This window comes from Manduca sexta, chromosome 26 (assembly GCF_014839805.1).
Source record: "Manduca sexta isolate Smith_Timp_Sample1 chromosome 26, JHU_Msex_v1.0, whole genome shotgun sequence".
In the NCBI taxonomy this organism is placed as follows: Eukaryota; Metazoa; Arthropoda; class Insecta; order Lepidoptera; family Sphingidae; genus Manduca; species Manduca sexta.
The window spans coordinates 2,765,004-2,780,087 of NC_051140.1; the positions used below are offsets into that span (position 1 = coordinate 2,765,004).

A 15,084-nucleotide genomic window follows, 5' to 3' on the forward strand; every position below is an offset into this window, starting at 1 on the left:
TCTCTGTGCTATTCGAATTATTGCGAGACAATGTCTATTTCAAATTTCATATCAATAGCGTGTACATTTACAAAGCTGAATTTCACGCCATCTGTCAGATTGTATCGGAACTTATTAATTACTTTATCATCCTATGTTTGTACCTACATTCAATGAATTAATAACAAAGTAATTAAATAAAACACAAATAGAAATACAAATTTATTTATTTGCAGTAATCAAGAAATTATAAAATGATATGAAAACACGCTTACACCAGTACATATATAAAAGAAATAACACTGAAATAAAACCAGAATTGCGTAAGAACTAGTATATCGTACCAAACGTGGTTTAAGAAAGTAGCGAAGGGTGCATACAATCCTATTCCTGCCGGTTTTCATTTTGTCATTCATGTAAAATTATTAGAAGCAGTGCCGGATTTATATTTTTATGAGTGTAGGCCACTTTATTTCCGCCCTATGTAGGTAGGTTTATGTATGTATGTAGGTTTCTAAAATACTACACTAATACACTAAAGTTAAATAAACAAATGATTAATTACATCGAGTGAGCGTCCTCTGAAATCTGCCGCCCCTAAGAGGCTGCCGCCAAAGGCCACGGCCTGTACGGCCTATTTACAAATCCAGGACTGATAATGAACCCATCTATACAAGTCACTATATGTTGTGTCGGGTTCCCTTTCGGAAAATGTTGGGACACACACACTTGACGAGCCAAGACGAATGCACGCAGGTTCAAATCCCAAGGGCACACACCTCTGACTTTTCTAAAATCATGTGTGTATTCTTTGTGAATTTATTGTTCGCTTTAACGGTGAAGGAAAACATCGTGAGGAAACCTGCACATCTGTGAATTTCTCTATAGGAATTTCGAAGGTGTGTGAAGTCTACCAATCCGCACTAGGCCAGCGTGGTGGACTAAGGCCTAATCCCTCTCAGTAGTAGAGAAGGCCCGTGCTCAGCAGTGGGCAAGTATATAATACAGGGCTGATATTATTATTATTATTATAAGTAAGTCACCTCGTGTTAAATGATCTTTTGGTGTAAAAGGGCATTAAAATTCCAGAAGAATCAAAACTTCAAAGAAAATGAATAAGGTTTTTAGGGACGGTCTTCTCCCCTAATCTCTATTTCTTGGTTGTTTGGCCGTGAATTTGAGTTCATTGAGCTGGAGGTTCTTTCACTCTGGGGCTTTACGGCTAGAGTGAACAAGTATTTTATAGATAATATGAACGTAGTCTTTATCACAATTTCTACCAGTTTACAAATTATTGTCACTTATCTATCTGGTAAGAAAACCATAATACGTTAATGTATTATTCCACTACGAAGAATATTACCTGAACTATCGTCAATGGTAGGACAGGAGAGAAGAGAAAAATGTTCCTCCATAAAACATATAACTATGTTAATTCTAATTGCTGTTTACAAATTGGTATTAAAACTGCACCTCGATACAAGCAGTGATAGCAGGCACGCTGTACTGCCAGGTCCTGAAGTTCTTCTCCAGGGTAACAACCGTCGGGTTCTCGTTGTACCGCTGCCACTGATCTCTGGTTACTCCTACGGCCCCAATTATCGCTACCATCGTCAATCCGAACCAAAGTAACCTGAGAAAATTCTTCTGCATTATAGTATTTAGGAAGGTCGTATTCCAGAGTCCAGACCTTATAATAATAGCACACTTAGTAGGGATATTTAGATTCTGTGTGATTTTTTGGACGGGCGGAGTCCTTGTCCTTAGGCGAGGACTTGTCTTGGTTGTTTCGTCATTGCGCATGATGGCAAATAATTTTAAGCCCACATCTCATGTGAAGCGAGAAGCTCTACAGTGGATTGGCCATGGATTGAAATGACAATTCACTTACTGCATCGTGGCGACGCGCCATTTCAGTAGCAAAATATGGTGACTCAAATGAAAAAAAAAGAAAAATTCTTCATGCAATAGAAAGATTACAATTTGAACATTCTTAATACTTGATAGTCACCTTTCAAACCAATATCTGCCAGGCTGAGCAATGTGTTTAAACCCATGAATGGTAGTCCTGAGACAGAAGTCTCTGCCCAAATTGACCGAGGTTTTCCAAGTCCATTTTCCCAATTTCTTGATGAATGAGTCTTTCTGTCTATACCCGTAGTCGATGTACATAATTTATATTATATCTGAAAGAAATAATATCATGTAATGCTCTTTTTTTTATCTAATTCAAACAATACAAATCTTTGTTATTACTTATTTGGTTAATTGGTTACGAGCCTGTCTGATACCAAACTCCTTTGAGAGTCCAACTAAACTGTAAAAAAGCTGTCCTTTAATGTTAAGTTATTGGCACACCCATAAACACTAAAGAGAATTAAGGATGGCCTGCTAGTTTTTCAAGGAAAGGAATGAGGAATTATGTAGGGCAGGGCCTTTTCGGGCTTCCGGAAATTTCATATAAAAAAACTTGTTGAGGGTGGTGTGGTTGTAACGCGTACACGGTACAAGTACGGTTACCGCGCTGAGGTCCTGGGTCCGAATTCCGCGTCGGGCCAGTGATAATTATGACTGAGTTTTTCCATCTTAACAATAACTCAGTCGCAGCTCGGAGTCAGGAAGTTGGCGGTGTGATGTCCCTTAAGATTGGCCGTCATGTCCCAAAAGATGAATTTATTTGATTCATTTTACAATATAGTTTTAAAACAGAAATCTTGAAGTATCTACCTTAAATACACAATATACTTACCCACTATCGCTTGTCAGAAATAAACAAAGTGAAATACCACAAACACCTGCATAACCTCATAACTCCCAAATAATTGTTTTGAATCGAAACAATAGGTACTTGCGTGAGCACAGCACGTATTACATTATTAAAACAATTTGCGTTAAAGCTATTTCATGTAGTTGATAAAACGATTGTTCGGTTATGAAACAGCTTTGTTCCGCGGCACGGCCTAACGATGAAAATAAACATTATGTTGTGTCAGTCCATGTAGTTGTATTATAACAAATAAATTGCAAGCAATACTCGACAGTGAATGCAACACTATCTCACAACAAATAGGTACTTTTTCTATACAGGTAGTAAATTAATGATACAATATCCATAGCAAAAAAATAAACTACCAAAGTTAAGATAACATATTATATTGTAGAGATATGTTGTATATTTATTTTTTTCTACAAGTTTTATATTCGAGTACATAGATAGCAGTGGCGAAGCTTACATTCAGCCCGATTTTTACCGGCTTCCCTTTTAAGTTTATTAATTTTTTCTTCATCGATCCGAACATTCACTGTATTCAACTGATTTGAACTGATATCCATTCAAACAGACTTTAGTATGGTCAATATTGACGGCTTGTGGTTGAGTACAGAGCGGCGCTCATGTTATAAAAATTGGAGTCAAAGTGTAAACCTATATTTGAATAAAAAATATTAGTCAAATAAATAAAATTATTTGTTGTGCAAGTGAATAAATAGTGACGTTTTGGTTGCTATTTTGGTTCAGACTTTGAATATACGTTAATGTTTCTTAGTTTTTGTTTTGTGTCAATTTCGCTGCGATATGTCCACTATGGATTTTTTTGCGTCGGGTTACCATTTTATTTTTTTACCTTTGCCACTGATAGATGGTTTCTAATATGGTTAGTGCGCGGTTTCGCTCAGGAAACTTAAGGATGAAATGAAGAGTTAACCTTCTTTGTTTTACCTTTTTTTCTGGTGCTTTGTTATTTTTTATCAAATCATTAACCACATATTTTTATAAAACATATATTTATTGCACACAAAATGATATTGATAAATAATACATATTTTAATAAATTTATATAACAATGGTGTACTTTGTACAGATACCAAAATAATCAAAAGGATTTCAAAGAACTTATACAAAATCATACAATGAATAAATATATAGCATCAATTATATGTAAAATGATTGATTATGATTTTTTATTTAAATGTATTCTGCATACTTAGGTAGTTAGAATTGTAAATAGCTAACTTTTTTCTGAAATTCCTCGAAGTCACAGCACAGGTCAAAGGATCTTTTACGGTTCCAGCTGATACCAGAATGGGCGTCGCTGCCCAAATCAGTGCAAAACGGTACGCCACTTGGCACAGCGGCTATAGAATTTGATATGAGGAATACCAGAGGTCCATGATCAGCTATCACCACCTAAAAAAATTGAATTAAATAATTTGTAAATAGTTTATAGCTCCAGGTGAATGGGCTTGAACGAGATTGCCACTACTACTTCAAAGAGAATTCGTCGCAGCGATCACACTTTCAGTCAGAAATACACTCACACACGCCATATTCGCATTAAAGTAATGATGAAAAGATTAGAAAAGTGAAACTGGGATTTTTGTTGAAAATATTTTCATAGATGTTTGTCACAATGTCAGCAGAGGTGTGAAGACGAGTATGTGATTTTATTTATTAACGAAATGTCGACATGACTCTGTACTTAGATTACATTACATATTTTTATTCAGGATTTGACCGGCTGCCAGCCCTCATCCATTACTGAGAAGATTTGTCCGCTTATTCATTTATCTTAAGTGCTGACTCGGTGCTGCCCACCGTTCTGAGCTCCAGGATTCGAAACCTGGGACGTGATATTGGTTTTGCTTTGTATCAAATCGGAGTCTGGAATTTGTTCCCGATACGGCGATGGGCGTCATCATGGGATGGACCACGTGGCGATCTACGCTTCGGAAATGAAGGCATGATGTGTGTTAGTGGCTAGAGCAAAGGCATATTAAATAGACGCTACTCACCTTGTAGAAGTACTGTGGTACTGGACACACGTTTGAGCCCAAAAACGTGACCAGGTACAAGAGCCCGGGAACTGCCCAAGCTCGTGGGTAGCGTGAGAACACCGATAGTGCCGGAGTACACCGTCAATGAATTCTGGCCCTGGTTTACGTAGTTTTGCACTCCCTGGAACATACGTCAATTCCTTATTAAACCACGACACAAAAGAAGGGTTATAAGTTAAAGATCTGTCTGTGGTAACGTAGCTTCCAAACGAAAACGCAATCAGGGTAGCGTTTGAAGATTATCAACTCATCTCCTACTTTCATAGGCCAGATTGATTTAAGTGTATTGTTACTTGGAGGGGTATTTTTCAGGACACGATAATTTTGAGGTGATGCTTCAACGTCAAGTAGTCGACGAGATACCCAACTCCTCAGCAACTTCCATCAGATATAGCATGTTTGGGCTTGTAAGAAACGAGAGCAAGCCCCATAGTGGAGAAAATAGTAATTTAAAAATATTGAAATATTTATTTTAACAATCCTTGACCCAAAAACTCCCGTAGAAATAAAAATAAAATGTATCTCTTTGTTTAATTTTATCATTAGTACAGTCAGCCACAAAAGTATGTGAACGAATTAAAAACTTTAAAAAGTAAAGTACACATACATTTCAATTGAAATTATTTTTTTCTTTGTATTAAATAATGTAGACGCTTCGAAGTTTATATTAATCACCAAAACGATGGCCATAAAAGTTTAAAGGCGATTTTTACAGCTACTTGAGTGGCTGACTGTACATAAATAGTTCCAATTAATCACCAACATGTGCGAAAGCAAGTACTTACTTGTTGCAAACTCTCCAAGCTCTCAGTGACAGATTTCCATTGGGGAGCCAAGTTGACATAATGAGTAGTGACCGATTGCTCGGCTACAGTGGCGAAGTAAAAGGGATTCGCTAAATAGCACGGCTCGAGGTTCTGTGAAGAATTTTTATTATTAACTTGCTTTTCTAAAAAATATATTTTCCCTACATTAAAATTTTACAGAACTGAAATAAAACTATTTTCAAGTTTTATAATGAATTTTTTCCGATGCTTTGAAGACTTTGCAGCCTTCATGAAGACCGTGGTCACGGGAGTTGACTTTACTGCACTGCCAGTTCTAAGATGACTGAGTGCCTCGATGGCTTAGTTGTATTGCGTGTGTAGTACGACTTCCCTCTTAGCTGTCGGATTCAGAACCCATGCGCGAGAGCACATCTTTATGTGTGCGTGTCAGTTGCGAATGGTGATATTTTCGAAAGGAAACTTGACACAACATGTAAGTACTACTATGAATAAACGCGGACTACAAATCTTTACAATTAAAATTAGATTTTCAGTACGAAAAAGCCGGCAGGAATCGGATTATATGGACCTCTTTAGTTTGTATCTACCCAGGCGAAGAATTCTACATATAAGAAACCGCCTCCTCCTTGCGTCGTTCTCCTGTCTTGAGGGTCGTGACCACGTCTCACCAGCTCTCACGCCATCGATCCCGTCTATAGGCCATCTGTATTTGCGTCATATACAGATAAATCTAGTGTGATGCGGATCTGATCGGACCATCGCATTGGGTTGCGTCCACGTGCTCTTTTGCTCTGTACTTTGAGAGACCATTAGTAAATACATTACTTACATCATCGCGTAGGTAGACATCTGCAAGTTCTGTGCCGAAAAGTTCTATGAACCTTGCCTTCTGTGCAACTAGTGAGGTCAATACATTAAACAAAGCGCTTAATATATACAACACTATGCCAAGCAGACCTTCCACTGAAATTAATCGAAAACAAATGTTTGTAACATCTTGATAATTTTGCTTAAAAAACACAAAATGATACGATGAATACGTGTCATGTTATGATAACAAATTATACTTTATTAGCGTTTGCTCGAGGCTCCGTTTGCGAGAAGGTTTTTCGGGAAAAAACCTGCTTGTATTTTGCTATAGGACTCAAGATAATGTAGCTTCCTATTAGTGAAAAAAAATTGTAAATCGGTTCAGTAGTTCCAGAGATTAGGCCTTAAAAACAAAGTCACAACTTTTCCTCATTACAATCTATACTAATATAGAAAGCTGAAGAGTTTGAACGCGCTAATCTCAGGAACTACTTAACTCATTTTGAAATTTTCTGAGTTTTATACACTACCTTTTATTCCAGCTAAAATATTTATCTCGGTAAATTTATATATTTGCAGTTACATCCTAAATATGAATGTAAACAATATGGGTAGATATTGCTCCACCACATTTTTTTATGTAAAACAGCAACTAATATCTATATATAAATAATCACCGAGAAAAGGAGTTAGATATGTAATTTGCGCCTTATCACCTTCATAGTTGCGAATTATAATTTGAAAGTAATGTAAATTCAAAGTACCTACGTTCTAATTTGTGATCTGTATGGCTTAAGATCTTTGCTTATTCGAATGAAAGAACAATCTTGTATATATATAACAAATATAGTCAATAATAGACATAAAGATGGTATATTCAAAGGTGCATTTGTGTGAGCACAAGAGACTTACATAGTCCAGTTAGAATATTTCCTGATGGAGCAGTTGGTGCAGGAGTGCAAGTATGCGGCCTGATCTCGTATTTTACATGAGACGGGATGTAAAGCCTCTCATCGTAACAAGACTCGAAAGCCCAGACAAATACGTTTCCAATAGTATATCCGCATCTGGGGAGGTAAAAAATATTTTAATATTTATACCTATTTATCATCAGTAGATTATTCAATCTTCGCTGCAGTTCCAGCGTAATTTCCACCATCGAGAGATGACAGTCGATAAGAAATTGTCACTCTGAGTGGCGAGAATGGGCAGGTTTCAAATCCAATATTCAGATCGGGTAAAGGGAACGTATTTATATGACTTATTCACAATTCAGAATCGAAGTGGATAAGGTCGAATGACGAGCAGGTCGCTTTAAAAAAATTATCACTTACTGGTAAGTTTGATGTTGATTATCTTTGCCACATTTCGTCGTTTTTCGAACCGTTACTTTGGGTTGTTCTTTACAAGATATTTCCTTTAAAGCGAAGCTGTCTAGTAAACTGTTGCCAGATATAAAGTTACTACCACCGTTACAAGATGCTTCCTGTAAATTGAAAACCATAAATTTTATGTAATTACTAGTTTTTGCAGACGACTCCTGCCCCGTCATAAAGTTTTTCCGGGAGAAATATTTTCCCGCAACAGAAGTAGCCTGGTAAACTCTTTTACACGGGTGAAGCCGCGAGCAAAAGCTAGTATTAGAATAGAATGTAGATTTGCTTAACAAACCAAGCGGGTTCTTGCATACGACAGATCCTTAAAGTACTTACCAGTTGCTTTAACCCAGTATCGATTCTTCCATGTGGTTGCATGTACATGATACTATTTGTATCCCCAGGGCAGCCAATAAGAATTTTTGAACCCTCAGGCAAAACGACACTGCAGGTGTTTGGGTCCGGGTTCAATAATTTATTATCCCTTAAGATTATTGGAAGCGGGTTTGAGGTATCAAAGTCGTTTTGGAAGTCCAAAACACAATCTGAAAAACATATGCATTTATTCTATCACGTCCATAAATGGTTGATGTGAGAAACTACGGGGCATAATTTTTGTTATATTGAGTTTTGATAATGAATATGGAACCATGAATTTTTCGTGTCACGTCAGAGCTCATGCCAACTGTGATGGATGATTTTCAGAACATAATATTAACAATCATTGAGTATTTAGCATGTAAAGACTATGGACGTTTTGTTGCCGGACTAAAGGCTGATAAGAGGGAACGAAAACAAATTAAGAAGAGCCATAAACATGATTAATGTAGTTGGGCGGAACGTAGATACCTTTCAATGTACACTGGTTGAATTTCGAAGGGTGGTTATAGAAATACCTTCACATAGCTATGTGTATCTGAATTGGCTAAATGACAATGTAAATCTAATCACATTCGGTATAAGTCCTGTGGGATAATATTAAATAAATAAACTTTATAACGAGAAAGGGTAAGTGGCGAATCCAAAGGTTCTATATTTTCGTAGTCAGACTATAAAATATAAAAAACTTACCTAGGTTGGCATAATTAACAGCTCCAAGACTCAGTAAAGTCAGTAAGACTAATTGCCACGCCATTTTGACTGTTTAGTTCGTGTTGTCTGGACTACTTCTAGAACTGAATGAATTACAAACTCAGGCTACCGTTTATATACCCTAAGAGCGCTGTGGCTAGAGGGCGCAGCTGGTGGCTGAGACACAGAGGATGATGCGGTCACAGCGGACGCAGATGGCGTAAAGGGCGTAAAAGACATGCCTAAAGTAGCACTCACTGCATGCATCAAGCGCTCAAGAGAAGAACAAACATTGGAGCATTGTGAAATATAGAACTAATGGAACACCTATAGACTTCAGAATCTAATAAAGTAGGCTCTCTTCTATAGGTTCTGTTTTATCCAGATTTGATCCAGACCTTATACAAGGGATATTAAAGAAAAACTATAAGTATATATCTTGAGAAATGTAGCGCAAACTCAATAGTAATTGAGATATAGAAATATGGATTGAAGCTTAAGATATGAAATGCTTTGAAGAGTTTATAGATCTCCCAGATCTTTCAGCGATAGAGAAGAGGCTCGCGGCAAAGTTTATTTTTAGTGACCGCCTTCAAAACAGGAGGAGATTCTTAATTCGACATTTTTTTTATGTAGACTCCAGAACTCAATCATTTAGTAACTGATTTTGAAAATTATTTTTTTATTTGGAAGGATAATATACTTCCAGATTAGTTCCATAGAAATATTTTCAAAAGCGATTCAGTAGTTTGGTTTTTAAACTGGGATAAGTATGTCGTTCAAGTTATCGAAATTGCGAATTTTGTTGCATGTGTTTTTTGCATTGGTATTTTTGTGTTCGGCTTTTTACCCTTGGCCCGCGGTGGCAGTTGCATCCCTTCCCTAACTACGCCCATGATCGAAGTAGTTTTAACTTACCTACAGATTTTAGATTTAATGTCTATATTATACATGAAAAACTTTGAGCAATGAATTTTGCCATATTCTATTTAATATTTCTTTATACTTGATATATTCATATTGTAATATATCGTGATTTTTAATATTTACAAATATTATTAAAACGCCTTTCCTTCGAATGAAATGTCATGCCTATAGACTTAGTAATACCTAAGTTGTGCGACCATATATCAAATTCCAAAACTTACATACATACATACATAACATCACGCGTTTATCCCCGAAGGGGGTATGTAGAGGCACAACTAGGGCACCCACTTTTCGCCAAGTATGTTCCGTCCCATGATGTGATAGGGGGCGAGCCTATCGCCATATCGGGCACAAATTCCAGACTCCGGGCTGATACTGAGCAGAAAAACCCAAATATCACTTTGCCTGACCCGGGATTCGAACCCAGGACCTCAGAGCACTATTGTACCGGACATGCAATACAACTACGCCACCGAGGCAGTCTTTCCAATATTCCAAAAACTTGCCAGTAACTTTTCCATGATCCTATATTATAATGTTTTAATTCCACAAATTACCTTCATTTCACTCCGATGAGATGTCAGCGTCACTTAATTTACCAAACTTATTGTATAATTTTGGTTAATGTTTACGAAGAAATTCAACTTATAGCAAGAAGCAGCTCTTTTTTACAGCTCTGAGGTTCCCATTGCTATAGCTACAGATTCTTTTAGTTTACAGGAACCACAAATATTTCTAAGGTAGGCAAAGACGCTTTTAGGGACCGGCCACGCTTAACCCTTCCATACCAGTTACGCCCACGGCGGTTCATTTTGCATTTGGCAGCACGATGGCTAGTATTACTTTAGCATTGTACATTTAAATACCAATGAAAGCTGTATAATTATCCAAGTACCTATGTTTGCCAAGTTTGTATAGAGATACTTATTTTTTATTTTTTCTTCTTTGTTATAAGTATAAAAGCGTTTGTAGATTTTAGTTTGTTTATTATTATTATTATTTTTAGAATAACTGTTTTCATTTGTCTGTAATTTGCATTATCGGCTACTCATGAGTTTTTGACTCTCATTATAGGTATCCCAAGACACAGGCATAGCCTAGTTTGGGGACCACTGACAATAATTGAAATGCTTTAACTCAGATATGCCAATTACTGTTTATGTACTTCGTAATGTTATTATTTCTGTGTTCTTTTTGTTGCAATAAAGTTAAGTTATTATTATTATGTTGTATCTTTCCTGCGGGAAATCACGGCATAAAGGCCGGTCCTTTTGGAAGGCTTGCGTGGGGACATGGATCCAACACGTAGAGGCCCCTTTAAGATACATTACTCTAGTTAGGTTTATACACCTTGCGAGTACTCTCTGTCTATTCTTATGGAGGAAATACAGCCAAAGACAGCGCTTGCAAGGTGCAGGGACTATTGCAGAAAAGATGGGAATTATACTGGGTCTATGGATGGGATCTAGCTGGACTGGTTGCTGGGCTATTGATTGAGACAACGGGACGCCTGCCAAGTAAAATGTCTCAATCTTATGTATTCAAGGCAGGCGGTGACTTGCCCCCCACTAGATGGACATCCCATAAGTGGCGTAAGCCAAGGACGCAACACCGGTGTGGGTGGCTTAAGGTTGTCGAGAGGTGTGCACCGATTTCACCATCGCGGGTCGCTATCGCGTCCCGGAGCGGGTTTCCTCGCTATTACGCAGATTGAGCACTTCCACCCTGGAGCTGAGATTCTTAGCTCTTGCGACTTCCACCCCTAGCCGGCCAGTTAAGGCAAGCCAAGGGTCAGGGGGTCTCATTTAGCCCCCACGGAATCAGGGAACGCGGTGTCGCCACTCACCGGCGGCTCGCCACAAAGCCGCCCCTGCGGGCTTATTATTATTATTATTAATACTTTTGCTATAACTTACGTATAATACTTTAGTAGATATGTTTGTTAGGCATGACTGATTTAGAATTAAGACTAATCTGCTGTTTTAATTTTGTTTTCTGATAGATTGACTGCGAAAATATGTCAACAGAGGCATTTTTTTTTGCCTCGGGTTACGTTAGTTGCTGTTCCTATCTGGGTTGATCAAGGACACGACCCAATGATCGTAATCTCTGTGCTATTCGAATTATTGCGAGACAATGTCTATTTCAAATTTCATATCAATAGCGTGTACACAGCTAGTTTACAAAGCTGAATTTCACGCCATCTGTCAGATTGTATCGGAACTTATTAATTACTTTATCATCCTATGTTTGTACCTACATTCAATGAATTAATAACAAAGTAATTAAATAAAACACAATTAGAAATACAAATTTATTTATTTGCAGTAATCAAGAAATTATAAAATGATATGAAAACACGCTTACACCAGTACATATTATAAAAGAAATAACACTGAAATAAAAAACCAGAATTGCGTAAGAACTAGTATATCGTACCAAACGTGGTTTAAGAAAGTAGCGAAGGGTGCATACAATCCTATTCCTGCCGATTTTCATTTTGTCATTCATGTAAAATTATTAGAAGCAGTGCCGGATTTATATTTTTATGAGTGTAGGCCACTTTATTTCCGCCCTATGTAGGTAGGTTTATGTATGTATGTAGGTTTCTAAAATACTACACTAATACACTAAAGTTAAATAAACAAATGATTAATTACATCGAGTGAGCGTCCTCTGAAATCTGCCGCCCCTAAGAGGCTGCCGCCCAAAGGCCACGGCCTGTACGGCCTATTTACAAATCCAGGACTGATAATGAACGCATCTATACAAGTAACTATATGTTGTGTCGGGTTCCCTTTCGGAAAATGTTGGGACACACACACTTGACGAGCCAAGACGAATGCACGCAGGTTCAAATCCCAAGGGCACACACCTCTGACTTTTCTAAAATCATGTGTGTATTCTTTGTGAATTTATTGTTCGCTTTAACGGTGAAGGAAAACATCGTGAGGAAAGCTGCACATCTGTGAATTTCTCTATAGGAATTTCGAAGGTGTGTGAAGTCTACCAATCTGCACTAGGCCAGCGTGGTGGACTAAGGCCTAATCCCTCTCAGTAGTAGAGAAGGCCCGTGCTCAGCAGTGGGCAAGTATATAATACAGGGCTGATATTATTATTATTATTATAAGTAAGTCACCTCGTGTTAAATGATCGTTGGTGTAAAAGGGCATTAAAATTCCAGAAGAATCAAAACTTCAAAGAAAATGGATATGGTTTAGGGAGGGTCTTCTCCCTAATCTCTATTTCTTGGTTGTTTGGCCGTGAATTTGAGTTCATTGAGCTGGAGGTTCTTTCACTCTGGGGCTTTACGGCTAGAGTGAACAAGTATTTTATAGATAATATTAACGTAGTCTTTATCACAATTTCTACCAGTTTACAAATTATTGTCACTTATCTATCTGGTAAGAAAACCATAATTATTCCACTACGAAGAATATTACCTTAACTATCGTCAAGGGTAGGACAGGAGAGAAGAGAAAATTTATCTTCATAAAAACATATAACTATGTTAATTCTAATTGCTGTTTACAAATTGGTATTAAAACTGCACCTCGATACACGCAGTGATAGCAGGCACGCTGTACTGCCAGGTCCTGAAGTTCTTCTCCAGGGTAACAACCGTCGGGTTCTCGTTGTACCGCTGCCACTGATCTCTAGTAACTCCTACGGCCCCAATTATCGCTACCATCGTCAATCCGAACCAAAGTAACCTGAGAAAATTCTTCTGCATTATAGTATTTAGGAAAGGTCGTATTCCAAAGTCCAGACCTTATAATAATAGCACAGTTAGTAGGGATATTTAGATTCTCTGTGATTTTGGACAGGCAGAGTCCTTGTCCTTAGGCGAGGGACTTGTCTTGGTTGTTTCGTCATTGCGCATGATGGCAAATAATTTTAAGCCCACATCTCATATGAAGTAGAGAAGCTCTACAGTGGATTGGCCATGGATTGAAATGACAATACACTTACTGCATCGTGGCGACGCGCCATTGCAGTAGCAAAATATGGTGACTCAAATGAAAAAAAAAAAAGAAAAATTCTTCATGCAATAGAAAGATTACAATTTGAACATTCTTAATACTTGATAGTCACCTTTCAAACCAATATCTGCCAGGCTGAGCAATGTGTTGAAACCCATGAATGGTGGTCCTGAGACAGAAGTCTCTGCCCAAATTGACCGAGGTTTTCCAAGTCCATTTTCCCAATTTCTTGATGAATGAGTCTTTCTGTCTATACCCGTAGTCGATGTACATAATTTATATTATATCTGAAAGAAATAATATCATGTAATACTCTTTTTTATCTAATTCAAACAATACAAATCTTTGTTATTACTTATTTGGTAAATTGGTTACGAGCCTGTCTGATACCAAACTCCTTTGAGAGTCCAACTAAACTGTAAAAAAGCTGTCCTTTAATGTTAAGTTATTGGCACACCCATAAACACTAAAGAGAATTAAGGATGGCCTGCTAGTTTTTCAAGGAAAGGAATGAGGAATTATGTAGGGCAGGGCCTTTTCGGGCTTCCGGAAATTTCATATAAAAAACTGTTGAGGTGGTGTAGTTGTAACGCGTACACGGTACAAGTGCGGTTACCGCGCTGAGGTCCTGGGTCCGAATTCCGCGTCGGGCCAGTGATAATTATGACTGAGTTTTTCCATCTTAACAATAACTCAGTCGCAGCTCGGAGTCAGGAAGTTGGCGGTGTGATGTCCCTTAAGATTGGCCGTCATGTCCCAAAAGATGAATTTATTTGATTCATTTTTTACAATATAGTTTTAAAACAGAAATCTTAGTACGTGTATTTAAGGTATTAGATACCTTAAATACACAATATACTTACCCTTAAAATAAACATTATGTTGTGTCAGTCCATGTAGTTGTATTATAACAAATAAATTGCAAGCAATACTCGACAGTGAATGCAACACTATCTCACAACAAATAGGTACTTTTTCTATACAGGTAGTAAATTAATGATACAATATCCATAGCAAAAAAATAAACTACCAAAGTTAAGATAACATATTATATTGTAGAGATATGTTGTATATTTATTTTTTTCTACAAGTTTTATATTCGAGTACATAGATAGCAGTGGCGAAGCTTACATTCAGCCCGATTTTTACCGGCTTCCCTTTTAAGTTTATTAATTTTTTCTTCATCGATCCGAACATTCACTGTATTCAACTGATTTGAACTGATATCCATTCAAACAGACTTTAGTATGGTCAATATTGACGGCTTGTGGTTGAGTACAGAGCGGCGCTCATGTTATAAAAATTGGAGTCAAA

At 37.4% G+C, this 15,084-nt stretch overlaps 1 long non-coding RNA gene and 1 pseudogene across 2 annotated transcripts; both read right to left on the minus strand.

The window, feature by feature from the left end:
* Nucleotides 1-3,745: 3,745 nt before the first annotated feature.
* On the minus strand, nt 3,746-8,975 carry LOC119190656 (annotated as a pseudogene).
* A 4,051-nt stretch (nt 8,976-13,026) lies between these two features.
* On the minus strand, nt 13,027-14,546 carry LOC119190657. 2 transcript variants are annotated; one of them, XR_005113043.1, is made up of 3 exons: nt 14,387-14,546; nt 13,883-14,057; nt 13,027-13,500 (listed from the first exon to the last, which is right to left on the minus strand). It is a non-coding gene; the product is annotated as an uncharacterized LOC119190657 (long non-coding RNA). The 2 variants fall into 2 exon arrangements; XR_005113044.1 differs by lacking the exon at nt 14,387-14,546 and adding an exon at nt 14,126-14,370.
* Between the last annotated feature and the right edge of the window lie 538 nt (nt 14,547-15,084).